This window comes from Megalopta genalis, chromosome 1 (assembly GCF_051020955.1).
Source record: "Megalopta genalis isolate 19385.01 chromosome 1, iyMegGena1_principal, whole genome shotgun sequence".
Taxonomy (NCBI): domain Eukaryota; kingdom Metazoa; phylum Arthropoda; class Insecta; order Hymenoptera; family Halictidae; genus Megalopta; species Megalopta genalis.
In genome coordinates, this window is record NC_135013.1 from 21,718,525 (window position 1) to 21,737,619 (window position 19,095).

General features: G+C 40.4%; 1 protein-coding gene across 3 annotated transcripts in view; it reads left to right on the top strand.

The window, feature by feature from the left end:
- LOC117221507 (discoidin domain-containing receptor 2) overlaps window positions 1-19,095 on the top strand; it is a 251,007-nt gene that overhangs the window by 65,301 nt on the left and 166,611 nt on the right. For 2 of the 3 annotated variants that reach the window (XM_076523249.1, XM_033472532.2), the window contains exon 2: window positions 7,712-7,757. The exons of the other annotated variant lie outside the window; for it this stretch is intronic. The gene's annotated coding sequence lies outside the window, so the exon portion shown is untranslated. The remainder of the gene's footprint in view (window positions 1-7,711; window positions 7,758-19,095) is intronic. 3 annotated transcript variants of the gene reach the window in all.

Below are 19,095 nucleotides of genomic sequence, written 5' to 3' on the forward strand. Positions count from 1 at the left end.
ACGATCGAGGGACGTTAGACGTAATTGAATATTTTTTGAGGGGGAGCTGCGACGTTATTACGCGCGATGCGATAATGTTCGTGCGTCTGCACGGACAGCTGATATCGATCATTTTATGCTGGACGAATGAAAGTTCGATCGGGCTTTCAATTTTATCGATTATTCTCCGTTCGTTAGTTTTTTGTTCGAAGAGTGTGATGCGGATTTACAGAAATCGAGTCGGGTGATATCTGTGCAGTGAACGAATCCTTGAACTGCACGTTTGTTAAAATAATCGATGTTTAACCGCTTCGAATTGTAATATGATATTTCGTTGTTTGCAACCGCTGCTCCGATTTTATGCATTCTACTCCGGTCTGCGCTTCTACTCCGCGCAAATGATCGCGCGGATCATACTTCGATGCGAATGTTCGCGCAAACGATCATTTAATAATGCCTCGGTTTATTAACCCCTTGACATACCATTTTCTTCGCAGTTACTGCGATTCGAAATTTTTCGATTCTAATAATTTCTTAGAAAGAAAAAGGAATTAATGCTTATTGTGCACCTGAATTTACTTGAATGCTTAAATATTGACGACAAAAGAATAGAATTTTATTGCAATTTTAAAGGACAAAATAACATCTATACTCGATGAGTTAATAACAGAAATTTTCATGATGACTCGGACTCGTCAAAGTACGGCAAGGGGTTAACGATAGAAATATCGGTATTCGAATTATATTATTTCAAGAATTATATATATATATATATATATATATATATATATATATATATATATATAGAGAGAGAGAGAGAGAGAGAGAGAGAGAGAGTATCGATAAAAATTAATATTTTATAAATCCCGTGGGATCGTTCCAAATTTTGTAGGCTACGATTGGAAAAACTGTTAAGGCCTTCTTGTGGAAATTTATTAAACTATCTATGTTGTTGTATACACAAATGTTGCAGTCGCATGAAATGTTAATAAGTACACCCTAATTCTTATACGATTCAAAAAATTAGTCATTTTCCGGTGGTAGCACTTTTGGTGTTCATTTTCTGTATATAAGTATTTGAAAGATTAAAAAAGAAAAGAATACAGATTGAAGAGATTTATTCGTTCATTAGAATATGAAACGCAGTATTCCTGATACGAAGAAATAAAACTTGCGAAATTAGTATTCGTCGAACACTGATCTACACGTTTTACATATATCCTAAAGGTCAAGCCGTAAATTCAGCTTTCCAGACATTTGATTACCAATTGGATCGGTTACATAATCTCTAACACGCGTAAACGCCAATTTAATATTTATTTATCACGATCAAGCTACTTCATGAACTTCCATTGCCTATAAATTCACGTTACAATGCGCATTTGCGGTTCTCGTTATTTTCATTCTAACATGATCGTACCTTTTACTTGCCAATATTCTCCAAATTAGGACGGAACTTGACATCCAGGACTACTTTTCACCTATTTCTTTCAGAATTTTAACATTGACTTGCATGTAGAAAAATATTTAATAATTAAGGTTTTGCAGATATAATATTGTTGCGAATTACACCATTTCTCTCGCGTCGCGGCATTTTATTTACAATAAAGGATATTAAGGATATTATCATTTCTTTGTATCAGGAATACCGTGTTTCATATTCTAATGAACGAATAAATCTCTTCACTCTGTATTCTTTTTTTTTTTAATCTTCCAAATACTTATATACAGAAAATCAACACCAAAAGTGCTGCCACCGGAAAATGACTAACTTTTGAATCGTATAAGAATTAGAGTGTACTTATATCAACATTTCATGCGACTGTAACATATGTGTATACAACAACATGGATAGTTTAATAAATTTCCACAAGAAGGCCTTAACAGTTTTTCCAATCGTAGCCTGCAAAATTTGGAACGATTCCACGGGATTTATAAAATATTAACTTTTATCAATACTAATTCTTGAAACAATACAATTCGAGTACCGATATTTCTATCGTTAACAAACCGAGGCATTATTAAATGATCGTTTGCGCGAACATTCGCATCGAAGTATGATCCGCGCGATCATTTGCGCGGAGTAGAAGCGCAGACCGGAGTAGAATGCATAAAATCGGAGCAGCGGTTGCAAACACAACGAAATATCATATTACAATTCGTTCGGCCGTACCAATTTCCACCGGTCGATTTATCTCGGCGACGTGGGCCGCGAGAGGGGGCTTAACCAGTCCGCGGCGAGCGAAGTTGTTGTTAATTATTACTGCCAGCCATCAGTGGCCGTAGGTATCCGTTTGGACAGCGGCAGCGCCGGTTCTCGAATCGTAACTCGGTGCGTTAATTAAACGTGAAATTTCGAGCTCCCGCTCCTGCGGTCGCCACCGGTTCCCGTTTATAACGAAAAAAAATCGTTGATCTACGACGGATAAGAGGCGGTTGTGTGTCGGATAACGGGATTTTTCCGAGCGTGTCGACGAGAGGAGCTGTTATTGTCCGGTTCGCCGGCGATCGAGAAAGTCCTCTCGTTAAAGGGAGCCGTCGAAACGCGGAGCGGAAAGGCGCGTACGAAGAGCGGGAATGCGAGAAACGCACCGTGATCGGGTATATCGATACGCATCGGCCGGCACGTCCGCGCCCAGCCGACAATAATCTCGTTAAGAGCGGAATACGTACCTACTCGTTCCCGCCCTGGGGAAATAAACGACACCGGTGCGCGGGCCCACGATAATTTCGTCACCAAGGAACGTGGCTCCCGGACCATCCTTCGGCTCCTTGGTTACCAGCCTTGTAACAGACGGACGGACTCCGAGCACAAATCGACGAAAAAAGAGAGGCGAACGCGCCGAGAGCAGACGGATCGTTCTCGAATTTCGTTACACGCTCGTAAATTTGATCCGGCGATAATGTAGTCGTCGACGACGTGAGTCGGACGTTCAGTATGAAAAATGACTGCGCCTCGACGCGCGGCCCGGGGCTGCCTCCAAAATCGGAAAGAGGACGCTCTTGTTGGCAGCGGGACTCTTTTGTGCTCTACTCAACGTGATACCGAATCAGCGAATCCCTTCAACTCGCGACGTCTTCGCGCGATCCTGCGCCAACGAGCCAAATTAACGCCACAAAAGCTACATTTCGCGATGCCGTTATTTTTAGACGCGTTTCGAACGAAAACCAGAGCGACGTCGATTTAACAATAAACCAACCGAGTAACGAAACGCGCGCTGCTTCGTAACAATGACGAGACTGAATATACATTTAGACCTTTCATTGTTTTCATTACAACCTGATGCTTGAACTAAGAAGTTTATTTCTATTGAAATGACTATATAGTTTTAAGTATTTGTTAAATGCATGCTTAGATTCTAGTTTTATTATATCTTGCGGTATGACCCTCGGAGGGTCGTACACTTATAGGTCGGATCACTGATGCGACGTTCGAGTCGGAGACGACGCTGCCAGGGCAATAAATGCACAGGGTAAGGACAATCACTTGCATGTGTTTATCCTGTGCCCCTGGCAATTTTAGAAAGAAAAACTACGCTGCCTAGTCAGTCGAACGACAGCCATCGCAAGAGTAATTGCCTTTACTCGGTTGTCTCCTTATCCTATTCTTTCGCATCTTCTACTCACCTTGTTTCTGTTAACTAAATCAAATACTATTTTGCTCTAAAATAACAGTTTGAGTTCCTTGCTTATGTATAAGCACCGATACCCAACAATTTCATTATTTCCTGCGGCGGGACTCCATAACTTTTAACCTTCTGCGCTCGAGTGTCGACTCTGAAGCGACGCTAAAAATTGCTACACTATTTTCGGAAGAATGTTCACGTTATTCAATTTGTCTGTGTTCGATAAATCGTCGAATAATAGAAGTCTTCTATAAGCACATATGTTCGATTTCATACTGTACCAAATAAAAACAATCATACCGAATGGAAATAGTGTAGGTTGAAACAAATGCCTTCATTTTGGAGTTGAAACAGTCTCGAGTGCAAAGGGTTAACAGTAGAACAATTTTAATAGATGGTTTACGGGACGCGTCCTTTTTACACGTACCAAATTTGTTTATTTACGATTATCGAGATCATCAAGATACATTTACGGCGAAATTCAACAAATTTCATTAAACGTATAAAAATCGCTCGGACATTTTCATCGATACGACAAGGTTCACTGTCAAACAGAAAACATTTTACGATGTTTTCGCAAAACCCTTGCCAGCCGGAGCGATTGAGAAACGAATTTTGAAAATTGTGCATTCGAAACAAGTATAAAAATGTCGATTCCACGTCGCAAACATAGCACACCGCACAAATTGAAGAAGCACTTTCGCGGCGACGAATGCACGATGAAATTCAGCGATTTCTTTTGGGAAAATATCGTCCATGTATTGGGTTCGCAACTAAGTAATTGCCAATTTTCTAGTAATAACTTATTGAGTACAAATGTTATTCTGTCCTTTAAAATTGGAATGAAATTTAAATCTCTTGTGATCAATATTTAAGCACTCGAGCAAATTTAGGCACACAATATGCATCAATTTCCTTTCCCTTCTAAGAAATTATTGCAATCGAAAAATTTTTAATCGCAGTAGCTACGAAGAAAATGGTACATCAACGAGTTGAAACGATATACGACTGATATTATATATTGGGTTGGAAACTAAGTAATTGCCGATTTCAGTTATAGATGTCTCTCACTCCCATTTTTATGATATCCGTAAATGTTATATATCATACAATTATTATTATTATTATTTTTGTGTTATTTTTTATTATCTGCACCGGAAAGCAAAATTTACCAAATTGGGTTGTTTGAGAGTGAAAACTTCGGTGTTGACTCTTTGCACGTTTCATATTGGGTTGGCAACTAAGTAATTGCCGATTTCAGTTATAGATACCTCTCACTCCCATTTTTATGATATCCGTAAATGTTATATTATAAAATTATTATTATTATTATTATTATGTTATTTTTTATTATCCGCGAATGTTGGCAACTGGACAAATTGAATGCAGCGGTCAAGGAAAAGCGAGCAGAATTGGTCAATCGTAAAGGTGTCATTTTCCAGCAGGACAATGCTAGGCCGCACACGTCTTTGTTCACTCGGCAAAAATTGATGGATATTGGTTGGGAATTGATGTCACACCCACCATATAGCTCTGATCTCGCGCCATCGGATTACCACTTATTTCGATCCCTGGACAACTCCCTTTGTGGTAAAACTTTGAATGATGATGACGCTGTAAAATCTCACTTAACTCAGTTGTTGCCCGAAAAGGATCAGACTTTCTACGAGCGTGGAATTTTCAAGTTGTCGGAGTGATGGCAAAAGGTCATCGAACAAAATGGAAAATACATTACAGATTAAACTTCGTTCCAAGTAAAAAGAAATTATTTATTTCATTGAACAAATCGGCAATTACTTAGTTGCCAACCCAATACAAAGGAGAACATCGAGGTAGAACCTTGATAAGGTGATCTGACCGGTGAATATGTAAGCTGGATGTTTGTCCAAATGATTTTCGTCTAATTCCCCGGATAATATTATCGTAAGCGAACTGTTTTATTTTAGGTTCGTATATTTTTTATTCACGATTGACAGTTGTAAATCTTTTTATAGGTGAAATATGTATAATACTTTGCGGAAGGATCAGACCTTCTGCGAGCGTGGAATTTTCAAGTTGTCGGAGAGACGGCAAAAGGTCATCGAACAAAATGGAAAATACATTACAGATTAAACTTCGTTCCAAGTAAAAAGAAATTATTTATTTCATTGAACAAATCGGCAATTACTTAGTTGCCAACCCAATATCTAGTAGGAAAGGGAGACAACAATAATAGTTGCGAAATTTGATGATATCGATCCCGCGACTGGAAGTTATAGCCATTGATTCGAGAATGAAACGTTTCTAGGCAACGCGAGTCGAATCGGCCGTATCATTAGCCGGTCCGTGGTCTTCGTGCAGCCTTCTTACCACGAATAACTGAACGGAGACATTAGGCACGTAGGTAGTTCGCGTGCTACCTAATGTAGGATCTTGATCTGGTACTAGAATAGATCGACGAGGAAGAATGTTCTTCCGAGCGAGGTAAGTCGCCCGCGGAATGTTAACCAGACGTCGTAACTCGCGTTTATCGGTTCCCGATGTTATTAGTTCCGCCCCGTGGTACTCGGAGAGCCATTCAGCAGACGCTCGTTCCTCCGTTCACTATATACCCACTCCTTTTAATTGTTTACCCGTGGTCTCGGTAAATTAAACTCCGCCAGGGTCGATCGATACCATACACCCGCCTCCAATGACACCTCGGACCTCCCTGACAAACTTCGGTCTCGGAGACATTTTTCTGCCAATGCTATTTCGCGAGAGTCTCACTATCCAGTAACAATATTATTCTGTCCTCGACACAAGTTTATCATTAGACGGGATCTTTGCGCGTTTATGGTGTTCGATTACCTTTTTTCGATGCTTAATACTGCTGGTCGTGATTTACACGTTCCAGTCTTATACATATAAGTGACGTAATTGAAAATGGTGTAGGTCGTGAAAACAAAAAAATTGTGATTTTCATTTGTTTCATGTTACAGTCGTCTATGTTCGGATATTGTGAAAGAATTTTTGTCTCAGATACGATTTGTAAAATATTTTGTCCTATAATAGACAAATACTTTTGAATACGCTCGAATGCAAAAGTCCAAATCTCTCGAAACGAAATATATATACACAGTTCTCAAACACAATGGATTTCGATGGAGAACAAAAGATTACGTTTTGCAGTGCTGTTTCTTTGAACAAACAACTTTGATTTTGCACAATTTCAAGCGAGTTAAAAATATCAAAGCATACTATTGTAAAAAATTGTCTTTAATCCAAATTAATAACAGTTCCAGTTCTAATTGTCATACAATCGTCTAAACAGCATTATAAGAAATTGCATTATTGCTTTCAAGTTTACGTTTCGATAAAAATCTTTACTAATGTCACTGCGAAATGGAAATGTCTTGTAAGTTCCGAAAGGCTTCGCATTCGCATATTCGAATACCTCGAAGCAGTATCGCGCCCAGGCCGTCAGAATTTCAATTATGTTTCTCGGCATTTTTTCGGGAATTCTCGACGTGCCAAGCTAAAAGCCGTAGTTCCGATGAAATACTGAATTTCGGAGTCGAGAATGGATTTCTCGAACGTCTCTCGAGGTATCCCTGATCCGTCCATATGCTCGCCTCACGCGCAACGAGAGTTCAATCGTATCGAAGTTCCACCGAATCCCTCTTGGTGCTTGAGAAACACAACGATCGGAATCGAACGGGAAACTTGCGAACTTGGGATTGTACAGAAGTTTGCGGTGATGGAGTTTCGATGTTAAATGCAGATTTTTACAGCGCGGCGATCAAACTTTCGATCCAACTTGCCGCGACAGATCCTCCATTTGCCTGTTATGACACTGCCATCGGTTTGTAGTTTGCGTTCTTACTGGATTCGGTTACGGATACACTCGGCGTCGTGTGTGCCGTTCAAAAGCATGCATTACGTAAATCATTCCGGCAACTCTTGATTACGTAAAGAGAAAACTCGAGTGCGTCGACAATTTCAAGAAAGCGTCGGGACTTAAAATTCACAAAAAAAAGACGCAACTGTTTCTATGTTGAGCGTAGAATTATTTATGATTATATGTTAGTCTTTTATTTATTTCCTTCGATTTATTTATTCATTTTGGTTTCTTTATTTATTTACAGGAGAAGAATCCCTTTGGAAAACATACAAAAAGATCGCAAATTAAAGGTAGGAGCCATCTGACACTAAACACGTTAGCATAAAGAAAAATACAATTTTTTATGATAGACGTTAGTTTTTAAAAATCCTATTTAAATAGTTATTGTCTTCGTGTAATACGACATAATTCCCTTGTTTCAAAAAGTTTTTCATCAAATCGCTACTGAACTTGATTTTTATTAATTAAATAAGATATTGTATTTACTTTGATATTGTATTATACACTTCTATATAGTACCTAGTATACAGTTTTTAATCATAAAAAGATATCATTTTAATTTTGTCGTCGCTTGACAACGATCCGTCTCTCACCTGCTCTTCCATGACAAATCTGCACCATTTTCGAAAATGCGCAAAAATAATTCGAAGATCCTCGCTTTGCGTGCATTTCTGGTCGCGTAAAAACGAATGGTCAAAGAATCAGTGAAGTATTTCCGCGTCTCCGATAACGATTAATTAAAATCCATCCGTATCGGTTGGACGATTTTTCTGAAATGCTTCAACGTCGCAGCTATCCGAAGCGGCTGTGGGAACATAAAAATTTGCGCATTTACGTGAAAACGTTCCGAAGTAGACAGGACAGGTGAAAGAATTATCAGGCGACAGCCGAGGCCGGGAGGATCGATCGGGTCTCGTTACAGCGAACCAATTAGAGTCGGAAGTCATTACTAATAGGGGGTAGGATTTTTGCGGCGATTCCGGCCGTATCTCTTCGGCATAATATCTCTGGCTCGGTGACGAGTTCTCGCGTATGCCCGGGACGTATCGGTGGTACAGCGTCGGATGTCCATCGCTTCGTAATTAATACCCTCGCGCGGAGACACGTTGACGGCTCGTTTTAACGCTCTGCCGAGTCTCCCTGTTAAAATACAGGACGAGGCTTCGACCGCGCTCTCGCGGACCCCTCGTTTTCTCTGCGCGTTCTCTCTGTCGCGCGTCTGCTTCTGTTCGGTTCTCGTTCCTCTCGTGTACCTACTACTCTTTCGTTTTACGCTCGCTGACTCATCGATCAATCGCGGAATGATGCCGCGCGCGTTTATACACCTGCGCTACCTGGCCCGGTTGATTGATGATATAAAGGTGTAAACGGTGCGTTGCGTCGATCGGCCGGAATGCGCGCGCGGCCGGCGAAGCGCAATCTGCACGCCGGACGCGTACACGCGGCCGTTTCCTTCTCGACGTACTACGCGAGCGCGTTTTGTCCGCGTCGCTTGAAAAGCTTTCTTTTTCCCACCGTCTCGCATAGTTGTCCCCTGCGTCGCTATCAGCGCGCCGTTCCCTCTTGCCAACGCGGCGAAGCGATACCGACCTGTTCCCGGTTCTATTACAATATCCGGTGACGGCGCGCCACCGGCTGGATCGATAAGCGAGACATCGATTTCGTCGAAATACACAATAAACCGATGAATTTATTGTTAATCCCGTAAGCTAGACGTAACGAACGGGCCGGCGATCGCCGGTCACGGCGACGATATTTTTCTCTTTTCCTTTCGCGATGGATCTACGGCCTGCAACTCGACACCCGCATAAATTCAAAGGGTTTATTCGGAATCGGTGATCACGGCGTGTCCAGGCTGAACGGTAATCACCTACGCAGACTACAGAGGCGGGGAAGACAGTCGACGATGGTCCGGTGATCGTTTCCCTCGGATCGGCGAGGTCCGCGGCATTCTCGGGTCCCGTGGCACTTGCCACGAACGCCGTGCCGTCTTCATGGTGCATCGTGGTCTATTTGGCCCGATTCCCGCGCCGAAAGGATTGCAGCGTTATTTATTAGCTAAAGGTCATAATGTCTGTATTGTTGGATTCGTTTTCACGCCAGTTACAACATTATATCGGGTCGTTCGGAAAGTTGTTTCGTTCCTGAAAAAAAATTTCGTTTTGTAAGCGCGTTAACACGTTCCGTGCCACGTGTACCATCGATGGTACACGCTTGCATGTTTACTTAGTGAACTGAACAAATTGTTTACAAGAAATTTAGAACCGAAGAATCAATTTCCACCGCAAGAATGGGCGTTGATAAGTTTTTGTTACGTTGTTATGTGTACGAGAATTAATAATTGCACGTAATAGATCAAGTTTTAGTAAAATATCAAAGTGTGAAGATTCGAGTAAAAAAGCTCGGCACGGAACGTGTTAAAGAAGCACGTGATTCAGCAAACGACGGGGCTTCTACGAGATAAGATTTGGAAAACACCAGAAAAATGTCAGGAGGTTCTTTTTTATTTGAAACGTTAAAAAATTGTCCTTTATTTTCTCGTGAAAGAACGAAACAACTTTACGAACGACCCAATAGAATAAAAAAATATATTTTAATGTACGAAAAATTAAAGTGACATTGATTCTTGTCCGGAAACAAAAATTTTTTTGATATCTTGTATATTGGAGTTCATAGATATCTGAGTATTGTTTAACTTTTGTTTAAAACATTTTTTCGTCAGATTGTTGCAAAGGCTTGAAAAATCGTGCGAATTGTGGCGCACTTGCACCGCAAACCTGTGAAAAGAAACAGCGTGAAACATTACAATATTTTATTTTATTATAATACACAATTTTTAAATAAAAAGTGTTTTTTAATCTCGAAATTGAAATATAATTTTATTATAATACAATATATTTCAATTTCAAGATTAAAAAACACTTTTTATTTAAAAATTGTGTGACACTAAATTAGAATTATGTAGAAATTGTTTCAATGAAATATCCTAAGCGATATTCAGTGATATTTGAAAGAGTATTCGAAATATCATTTCCGCTCAGTTGCAAAAATACGATTACTTTTCTCTGATACTATACATTAAATATTCGAACCAAAACTAATATTCGTACTCTTTCTAATCTTTTATGGAAAGAAAAAAAACATTAATCAAATGAAAAATGAATTAAACATTAAAACTGGATAAAAAATAGAAGATCATATAGAATATATAAAAGTAATATAAAAGTAATTGATCGATATATGTAAATTGAAGCAAAATGCTGTAAAACTATAGTATATACAAACTACGATACCCTGCATACGTTTTTATCTATAAACTATATCTGTTAACTATAAACATCACTAGTAAAAAAATCACTTTTTAAATACAAGTTTCTCGATATATTTCTTTATCGCGAGAATAGGTTAGTTTCCAGTATTTATATTCCTCTAGATCACTTGCATATATATCAAGGAACATACGAAAAAAGTGTCACTGATTTTGAATGAAATAAAAATTTTACGTTTCGACGCGCCCGTCGGGCCAAATAGCCCACTTGTGCGGCGGCAGGAGAGAGCGGAGGGGGCGAACAGAGATGCACAGGGTTGCAAAGGGGTGTCGTGGCCACGATGTTTGCGCAACACGGCCGGGGTTGGTTTCGCCGCTAACAGGATTCTTACTTTATCAGGAAGAGCCGCGGCTGATTAGTCGGCAGAAGGAAGCGAGAGTAATTTCAAGGCTGGCTGGCGCAGCTGAACCCGGCAGCCTAGATAGCTATGACAAGACGGGAGTTTACACGCTAGACGGGAGTAATTACATCCAAGTTTCGGGGCTGGCCTCTCTCTCTTTAACCCTCTCGGCCCCCTTCTTCCTCCTTTCCTGCGCCACATCCCCGCGCCTCGCCACAATCGTTTCCACTCTCTCTCCGAACCGCCGCGTTTCCGCGTCTCGTCCTGGCCTCACCGCGATGTCTCTCCGATGCAACCGGTGTAGCTCGACCTCTCCGGCTGCAGATAATGCCCGCGTGCGGTATTATCTGCCGCGAACCCGCCCCAAAACGGATGCCAAGGCTACGAGACGCGCAGGATTAATCAGCCGAAGACGTTGCGCCCTGCGTTGTCGGCACGGATTTCGCGGTTGTCTTCGTCCTGGGATGTCAAGCCGGGAACCGTGAGAGGGTCGACGACTCGCACGAATATTACGATTATTGTTATTACCATTGGATCGTCTTTAGCATGCAATCACTGGCCGCGGACGTTCGGTGCGCATCGTTCTCACGATATTGCGCGTGCATGGGCGCGGCTACGGCCGCAGCCTGCTTCAAAACCTGACCCATTATTGCTCGCTGAATTTTAATGACTCCGTCCGTGTGTCTCTTGGACCTTGCGCGGGGACGCAGTTCGTTCGGGCTGCATCCTATTTTGCTAAATTGTTTCTCGTGCAATTAGCTGCTAGTGCAGTCTATTGAGCTTTCAGTTAGAGCGCGAGCGTCGTGGTTCGATGATCGAATTCAATTTTTTGTACTAAAATTAGCAAACTACTATTATATGTATAGATATTTAACTTTGGAATAGTATGCTATTTTTTCTGATTACGCAGTGTCGTGCATTATTGAAGTATTGCATGTTGACAAATTGTGCAAGTAAATTCACGTTGGAACATTGGAAACTTGATAAATTAGAGGATTAAATAAAAGTTACAAGAGAGATACCACCACGGCGACCATAATCTCGTTAAGGGTTACATACTTACGGAAATACTTTCAAGTATTGATATTATAAATAGTAATTAGTCATTAATTTTAATATAGTAATATATAATATATATAATATTATAATATAATTATAATATTATAATTATATTATTTAGATTATTATATTATATTATATTATTATTATATATATATTATATTATATTATAATAATAAGATATATAATATTATATTAATTTAATATATAATATTAATATAGTAATTAGTCATTAATATTAATAACATAGTAAGAAATATTTTTAGACGGCAAATTCCAAATGTTTTAATGAAGTTAAAGAAGCTACAGATTTTCAAGTATCTCGCAATTTGCAAAAATTAGTATCCCACAAATTTTGTTGTGGTCGTAACAGCGATCCAACCAATAATATATTTTACCACATGCATTTATACATTTTGCTGTTGCACATTCTTCATAAACTATTCTTCACATTTACGATCTCCGGAACTTCGATCACGTCTTCCACGGAATTTTATACACATTAATGCAAAATAAATATACGCACCGTCAATTTTCAAGTTACAAGCAATTTATCCGTCTCGCCGGTTGAATAAATTAATCATCGCTAAAGGGAACATTGATAAAGATTATAGTTGCGAGTGTCAGTAAGTCTGCGTTGCATCCAAACGATCTACAGAAAGTTGACAAGATAATCACGTATGAAAAGCGACGCCACCGGTAACCTTACCATTATCTACTTAAGTAGCTAGTGACATTACTCTATCCACTTAACTGGCCTATCTACTAGTTAACTGTCTCAATATTCCTTTCTAAATTAGCCGGTCTATCCCACCGGGAATTAATTTATAGCAGGACTCGAACGCGTTTTATCGTTCGGAACACGTCGAACCGGGCCGATCGAGAGAAACACCGTCGATAGATTTCTTCTCTCCCCTATTCCATATCGGCACGGTTATCCCCATCTATTTTATTTTGAACACGCGAGATTTCGTTTCCAGTCGTAATTCATGCGCCGACTTCTTTCACGGGAGCGTAAGGTACAAGTTAACAGAACCGTGTGCGCAAGGAGCGCCGGACAAAAGAAGACGCGTTTACAAAAGAGATTATGCCACGTCGCTGGAACGGGCTCCGAGTGTCGTATAAATTCGTGCGGGAGGGCGGAGGGGGATTTCATGCGACGCCGTTTGATTTATGGCTCGATTTAGCTGCAATAATAAGGAGGCATAAGGAGCCAACAAGGAAACGTAAATCAATGGCCGGTTGATAGTTTAATGGATCGTTTTGGATCCGTTGCCTGCACACGACTCGCCGCAATTATACCGGATCTGTTTCCCGGCACCCTACTTTTAATTCTTCGTTCATCATCGTACGCTCTTCGTTGGTGTTCCGTTTTCTTGCATTTTAATTCCGCGCTGCGTCAGCTGAATTGCTACTCTCGCTTGCAAACGTGCCAGTTAACTTCAGAATATTTTACTGTACTGGTAAATTTTAACGACTTTCTTTTGCAAAACGAGTCTTTGTTTTTGAGAAAAATTAATTCAAGTCCTGCTGTACCTGTGGTTGAAGTTGAAAAATAAAGCGCTTCTTTAACCATTAGTGCGAGTAGATAAATAAGCGAATCGCAAATTCGCTTATGAAACTTTTTTGTATAAGTTTGGAGCAATGAAAAAAATTAAATTAAAAATTCTTTTTAATTTCTTTTTATAATGGCAGCAGCAACGCAGTAAATGCACTGCAACATGCGTTTTTCTGGGACTTTCAGCAATAACAGTGTTGTCAGTTTCTTTCTGGACCAGAAAAAACAATTTTTGCCTTAATCTATGTTAAAATAGCTGGAGAAGCACGTATTTTTAAAATATTGATTTCGACAAAAATTTTAAGCAATTGGATGCGTTACTTTGTGTAAAATTGGGCTTCTAATAACTATGAGACTACTACTAGTCAATTACTTTAATTATGGGGCTTTAAGAAGCTCCCATAAATAGATTTCGCGCACTCAGCTATAGATTTTTGGAAATTATATCTCTGGCTAAGCGAAAGTGTTATAACAAATTTACAGAATAAAAAGTGCAATGACTGAAAAATTCCATGTTCCTAAAATGCGTGTCAAAATAACGAAATGAATCTGTTCGTTTCGGACTGGGGATTACAAAAAACAGTTCGAAATATGTCGGTGTTCCAGTTTTAGTTCCATATGAATGATGCTGCTACTAACGAAGTACATACCTAGAAAATTGCAAGACAGCTTCCCAACAAGAAAAACAGCCTAACGATCCCCTACTTTCCGTGTTACACGAGGCATCCCCTTAATTACCGCCGGCCGAACCGAAGACGTGACGAATACGTTAACGGGTCCGGCGGGGGCCTTATTTATGGGCACCCGATGCACCTTGAACCGGGGAAACGTTTCTCGTTGCGAGACGGGTCTCGCAAGGCGGAAAACGCAGGGCTCGTTGTAATAAATAATAAGTCAACGACAGAATGGAGGCGACTCGAGAACAAGATGATGAATGAACGCCGGGATGCATTCCAGCGCAATGATACCGCGCCGGCATCATTAATCTTTCTCCCGGCGTGTATTGTGTGTCTAAACAACGTTTACCATCGCGGGCATCGATTTTCCCCTCGATACACTCGTGTCATGACTCCGTGATACGCGAACGTCTGCGAAAGAAGAAGAACGAGGGACGAGGCGAGCGAAATTCCCATCGTCGACGGACGTTGCAACGGTTGCGCAATGATTCGAGGAGGCTCGAGTCGAGATCGCGGGACTAAATTCGCGGAGAAATACGGTAAATTCTACCTAATTAGCGCTCAGATCGTGCAGAAAAATGGACAATTTGGGAAGAGGAGATACGATTATTCTAGGCTTGCGGCTCGTTTTTATAGTTACCGATTGTCAACAATGTTGATTACTTGCGGTGGTTCTATGCACTTGTGCTGTAACTGTGTAACTGACTTTTTTATTATCTGTAAACTCAATTCTTTCTCCTTCGATTCAATTTCCTTCAATTTTACGCCAAAAAGAATCAATTTCTTTTAATGTAAAAATACACAATTTAAAACATTGTCTTGACAAGAAAATTACAAAAATACAAAAATAATCAAAATTTTTATCGCAATTCTAATTTTCAGGATATTACTATTATTATTATTGCTATTATTATTATTATTATTTCTTATTTTACATTATATTTTAGTAAAATATATATTGAAAAATGAGCGAATCAGAATCTGAATATGAATACGCTGTCGGAAAGCGGCTCACAAGAAAGAGATAATTCGTAAGTGATAAGTATAGAAAAAGGATATATTTTATACTTGAATAAGTAAGTGTTATAGCTTACAATCCCATGTAAATGATAAATATCAATAAAAAGATCGTTTTTTTTTGCTTTCACATTGTTATTTTCAATTCTCGATTGCATTCGTGTGTGAAAAATTATAGCAACATATAATACAACGCCGCTCGAATTATCTCGAGTGTGCACAGTTTGGCCAGTTTAGCGCCCTCGAGATAACTCGAGCGTGCACGTTAAGGGGTTAAATATTTGTTTCATTTTTTAATTATGAGTGCCGCGACGTGCACTGTTTGTTCCTGTTACATCATAAATGGTATGTGCTTGCCTTACTTTTTAAGAGAAATTGGCTGTTATTAGGTTATATTGAAGTAGTTAGAGCGTGTGTTGCGTTTATTCACGCTCCTTGCACTGGAAATGTACTATAATTATTTAATAATTTGCTCTGCATTAGTTGCTAATTCGTTGTTTAAATATTGTTAATTAGTTTATCATTTGGATATTCAATACACGTATTTCATAAGTACAGTTTTGTCTATAAATGTTACAAAATAGATTCTGCAATTCATTCAACGTTCACAAGTACACGTACGTAACGTCTTATCGTAAAATACCATCGAGTTGGACACAAATGTCTGATTTCAATCAGAGAATGTTTAGTTCATTATATCTAATTAAATACGTTCAATTTTTATTTCATTTTTTAATTACGAGTGCCGCGAGGTGCACTGTACGTTTCTGTCACATCATAAATGATATGTGCTTGCCTTACTTTTAAAAGAAATTGACTGTTACTATTGCAGTAGTTAGAGTAATAAAGTATATGATTATTTAATAATTTGCTCCGCATTAGTTGCTAATTCGTTCTTCAAGAGTTGTTAATTAGTTTATCATTTGGATATTCAATACACGTATTTCATAAGTACAGTTTTGTATATAAATGTTACAAAATAGATTCTGCAATTCATTCAACGTTCACAAGTACACGTACGTAACGTCTTATCGTAAAATACCATCGAGTTGGACACAAATGTCTGATTTCAATCAGAGAGAATGTTTAGTTCCGTGTTTTCCAGCGTAAATGGCCCGCTGTGTGGCGTATCATCCTCGCGATCGGGGAACGCAAACCGAATTCTTGGCCCGCTCGTCCCTATCGTCTCTAAGTAACACTCTGTTTTTTGTTATCCGTGGAAAATTGAGTTTCCTTTTCCTCGAGAGCCCCACCCCTGGCGCTCGCTAAGGAACGGGGCAGACAGGGTGCCGCGAGAGAAGGGGGGGGGGGATCGGGCGAGAGAGGGTGGTCCAGCCGGATGGACTTTGTCTCCTTCGATTTTCTCTTTGCGCGCGAGCCTTAACACCTCCTTTCGAACTTTTCGTCAACGCAATTCTATCCCCGCACGAGGTAATGAGATTTCTTCGGGCGCGAGCACCGCGCCCGGCCCGTAATAAGAATTCTTCGACGAAGTCCGTGGCGCACAATAAAAGGGCTCCTCTTCTTGCTGCTGGACCGTTCGTTCCCGAGGAAAGCAGTCAGTCGCACGAATCTTCTTCGTCGCGTGGACGAGATAAAACGCGCGGGCCCGACGGAGAGACGCGCCACCGGGGGAGAAATTAGAGGAACGGGGCGCGGCGACTCGATCGGGGAAGAATTGTCTTCTATATTACGTGCGGGCTCGCGAGGGTGGAATGATTTATAAACGGGACAACTGGAAATACCACGGATGGTTTCATGCAGGCTCGTGGCCATCCTCGTAACTTCCAATTAGCCTGCGAGCCTCGGAGCGTATTGTCGGTGACTTCCGTGCTTTGGCACGGATTAAACGCGCGCCCCTTGTATAATACTTAATTTCCAAGGCTCGCGGCACAAGCCTGATGTCGTTCTTTCATGTCAATCGATATTCCATGAAACAGCGGACGAAGATTTCCGCCAAGTTTGCATCGACGTTCGACGAGAAGACGACAGGTACAGTTTCCTTTGCGCCGCGATTTCTTTCTTCGCTACTTTCATTATCATTTCTTTGTCGTTAATAAATTCCTACGCCAGAAAAAAAGATTTATATTTGCTATATGCCCCCATTAATTATAATTGGCTGACAACGGATACATTGAATTTTTATTTCCTTGTAAAAGAAATGAATTACATCCATGTAGATATATGCATGTATATGTATATATACAATATATAATGTATAATACATAATATATATATATATATATATATATATATGCGATTTATAATTTGATTCTTATTAAATTCGATGTATATAATAATAATAATAATTATATATATATATATATATATAAATATTTTTTATTGAGCTCTCGAAACCTCAAATGAAGTTTCTTTAGCTACATCGAATTTAATAAGAATCAAATTATAAATCGCATATTCTCCTCAAACTCAACACTAAACCTACCGTAGTCATCAAAATGATCGGTTTCATATCTCTTATTTAAAAATTGTGAGAATTATAGAGACACTTTCGTAGAAAATAATTTAATAAATTCTTCAAATACAGCATACATTATAATAAGAATGGAGAGAATTTGAAATGAATTCAATTTTATGAATGATTTTGAATGCTTTTCCTAAATGGCACCGCAAACGTTCAGTCTTACAGCGTCGTTACTGTTTTCAGGGTATTTTAATCAATCTACTCCACCGTGACCTTGGAATGGCCCACAGGAATATATCTTTTAATACTTACATTTAATCCTTCGCCAACGAAGAAAAGGCTCGCTTCGATCGTACTTGGTCATTCTAAGGCCAGGTCGAGGTCATTGAACCTTTGTCTAGACCGATCGCGGCTAGAACACTTCGAAACGAAGAAATTCGTTTACGTAACTTTGTACATCTCGTTTCATCTAAATTCCAACGATATTACCGGGTTTCTCGGGACCAGCACTCCCGTACAGAGCGGCAGTGCTCGTAGAGAGGCAAGATTTGAAATCGCGAGATATTTCTGGTACGCTCGAAAATAAGAAACGAAACCGTGGAAAGCGTATCGGTTTACCGCGGATAAAGGAGCTTTACGAGTAGCAATTCCTTGCGGCCGCGGCGTCTGGTTTTCATAAAAAGAAACACAGGTGTTGGGGCGCGGCGTCGGATGCGCAATCTGCGGCACCTGTCGGCGGCAGGGGAATGAAAGAATCCGGCAACGTCTTCGTGGCTCTCGCAGCCACGGGAACTGAAGGCCAGGCCACGGCCGGGAATACAAGACGTCGCCGGAGCCATGCTTCATTTCAGCCCCACCTTATATTCTATCGTCGGCCCTCGGTACAACACGAATAGCATCGCGCCGGGGCGACGCTCTTTCGTGAAGGTGCCGTTCCAGACATCTGTTGCTCGCTCTCTTCTTCCCCGCAACAAGGCATTTGCATAATTATAATCTCGCCACGGCCGTCTCGAAAACTCGGGCTCCGACGGACCGACCTGTGCCTCGTACCTATCTTCCACATCCGTTTCTGGTCTTGTTGTTCCGAACACCGGCGGAACAGGCGGGGGGGAAAAAAAGGAAGCCGAGAGGAAGGCGAACAGGAAGATGAGGAAAAGAAAGAGGGAAAGAACGAATTGCTTCCGCTAACCATCGCGCCCGCCCGGGCTACGTCGTGTCTTATT